The sequence below is a fragment of the Acyrthosiphon pisum genome, chromosome A2, assembly GCF_005508785.2.
Source record: "Acyrthosiphon pisum isolate AL4f chromosome A2, pea_aphid_22Mar2018_4r6ur, whole genome shotgun sequence".
In the NCBI taxonomy this organism is placed as follows: domain Eukaryota; kingdom Metazoa; phylum Arthropoda; class Insecta; order Hemiptera; family Aphididae; genus Acyrthosiphon; species Acyrthosiphon pisum.
The window spans coordinates 43,601,701-43,605,107 of NC_042495.1; positions in this window are offsets into that span (position 1 = coordinate 43,601,701).

Sequence of the window (3,407 nt, forward strand, 5' to 3'; positions counted from 1 at the left end):
TTATCTATGGTATTAAAAAAAATTGACCTATAATAAATTTCCAAATTAATCATATCATAATATCTATTAGGTACTCATAAGTATAACGCGTTATACATCAACAAAAAACCCGTGGTAAAATCATAGATATATAATAGTATACTTTAGAAGTTTCAAGTACCCACGAATAATATTATACAATCACAACAAAATAACTAAAAGAGTTATCCTAGGTTTTTAATATGTAATTTCGTCCAAATTTGTACTTAAAATGACTATAAAAATAAACTGTTTAAATGTATATTTTAGATTTTTTGGTAACAGAATTAATTACTTACGTGGAATCTTGTTTTAAATTTTTAATTCTTAGATACAAAAATTGAACATTTTATAAATTTTTAAGTACAAAATAATTTTTCAAATTAAAATTTGATAAATTTTGTCAAAATTTGATCTTTAAATGCTTATAAAAAAAAATTGTGCCTATGTATTTTTAATATTTTTCAACTGATACTGTAACAATATATCAGGAGCTTTGTATTAAATTTATACACTTTTTGGCCCAACAGATAAAACTTAATTGATATTTATAGAAAAAAAAACTAAAAAAATTTAAAACTGAAAATGTCCGTAAACAGCTCAAAATAAATCTAAATATTTTCAAAATTTTACCGTGTATAGACAACCTGTGAAAATTTCATATATCTACGGTCATTTGTTTTAGAGTTACACCAAAAACCAAAATCGATTTTCTCGAAAACAGATTTTGCGTAAAAATTCCCGTTTTTCCTTAATTTTTCTTTTGTTTTTCACGGCGCGTTTGAAAACTATTGGAAAAATTTTACTTTTGACCCCCCAAAGTACCAACTAGATTCACTTTCCAATCATAAAAGTTACTGTTGAAGAAAATCGAAGCAGTTTTACTGTCCTAAAAGGTGATGACAGACACAAAAAAAAATAAAAAAAAATAAAAAAAAAACACACATCATTGTAAAATCAATACATTCATCGTTCCACTCAGAATCTAAAATAAAGTACATCCCTAGAATTCGATAATGTTAGTTTTAATGGTCGACATTTGTCAGACACTGCCCTGCAGGTGTGAATGTTTTACAATTTATTGGTAATATTTTTAATCGTATTCATAACATTTCTGTTATAGTATTATTTTCGTAACTCTATACTATATTTTCTAGATAAATAAATTCATGTTAAATGATTAACTATGTTTTTAATTCATAATTCATAAAATATGAGCAATTCATCAAAAGCTCGGTAAGCTTTAAGCGTTGTACGGGTGTGTAAAACACCGAAAATCGTGAGCTTCGTAAGGCTATGCTATAAAAACTAATGATTTCCGGCAATTAATTTTTTCATTGTATAGTATTTAACTGATTGAAACATATAGGTCTCTGAAAAAAAAAATTAAAAATTTGCGCGGGTTCTAAACTAGATTTAACGCTATAAATTTAAAAAAGCAGGTAAGTGGATGTCGCTCTGCTGTACAGTAGGTTACAAGTGGGTCTTGAATTAGACTTGAATTCAATGATATAATATCATTGTATAAGAAAAACGACTCTGAGCGGAGACGGTTTGTCAGTCTGGATATTTTATATTTTGTTATTATTTATTTTATCATGTAAGTTGAATTATTAAAATATTATAATTTTTTATTCGTTTCTATGGTGATAAACAAAGCGTTAGAAATTAAAATCCCATTTTTAGCGTTTTTTTGTAATTTTCCGGTGGTTTTTTCCCGTGGCATTAAATAACTATTGAGAAAATCGAAAAATGACCTCTCTAAAGTACCATCTTGGTCCAATTTGCTAAAAGATAAGATACTATATTATGTGGAAATCGAAGGATTCCTTCTGGTAGAAATTTTGTATACAGAATATAAAAATAAAAATAAACACCATTGTAAAACCACTAGTTTCATCGCTCCGCTCAGAATCTAAAATATTTTAGGTGGTTTAGGAAATTATCTTCAAATTATCACATTTAATTATTTTATATTGTGATATTTTTGGTAGGTTAAGTTTCTATTTTATAATAGATACGTAATAAAATTTTTGGAGAGTTAGTGGGACAATCTCCACTAGAAATTTTGTTTTATGCAGTTATTTAAAACTGTGGTGGTGAGGTATAATGAATATTACAAATTACAATATTATAGTATTTATTTTACTATTAATTGATTTTGATTTTTTTTTATAGTGGCTAAATAAGGATTGAGGATCAAAATCGGGCTTTATTGTAAGGTGCAGTAGGACACTAATTGTGCATTAGGAAATATAAAATGTGCAGTTGGCTTAGTGAATATGTGCACTTGAGAAATACAACAAAAATTACTTTTCCAAAATTATTTAAATTATGTATGACGTATTATTGTGTTGTTTTACTACGTAGTACGTGAAATCAGTCACGCCAGACAACGAATGACGACTACGCGCTCGCTATCGGCGTCGAACGTGTTAAAAAAAACTTCTGTTTGTAATGAATTAGTGGAGAGATTAGTCAATTTTTTATTAGACCGAATTGACATTAATGACGAATTAGTTCTTAAGCCATTTATTAGTTTAAGCACATTGACACAAGGCCAATTCAAAAAAAGTACACAAGTTGATTGGAACGGATTTAGACTTATCAAATTTTGTATTCGAACATGAAGAAATTCAAGAAGTTAGCAACATTGACAATCTACGTAAAATGTCTATGGCCTCTTCTGTTGAACATCTTTCTAAATCAGGATCATTTATCACCTTACTAACTATTTTTTCTCGAGTTCTCGCTGCTAAACTACATAGTGCATATGAAGAGTGTGTCATCAGCACAAGTAACATTTTAAAATCTGCTGATAGGCAAAATTTGTTTGTTGAGTTGGAGAATGAATATTTATTTGTTCATTTCAACATACCACCTTTATCCTTATGGGACCCAAGAGATGCAGTTTTATCGTGGACTAATGAAACATGTCGCCGAGTAAACGATACTCCTAAAGCACGCGAACAAAGTTTGTTCAAAGGAGTGTTCGCAGAAGCATCTCAAACTCAAGGTCTAAAAAGGGATTTACAAGATATTGAAAATAATAAAGCGGAAAAGCATTCCAAAAACAGACAATTAAAAAAAATAATTTTCATCCATAAATGGTTAAAAATATTATTATTATTATTATTATTATGCTTAATAACCAATTGTTTACACAATAATTCATAATAAAATTAGTTTGAAAATTGTTCGTGTAAAGTTTTTTATATAATTTAAATAGTGTATTTAGTGTGGAGTACCCCACTTATTACTGTAATATATATTTTATTTGTGCAGTTGGAAAAGATCCTTACAATAAAGCCTGAATTCAAAATACATTAAATCACTCAAGAAGAAATGTTCAGTACCTTTATTTTAATAATTTAATTCATCTACAAATC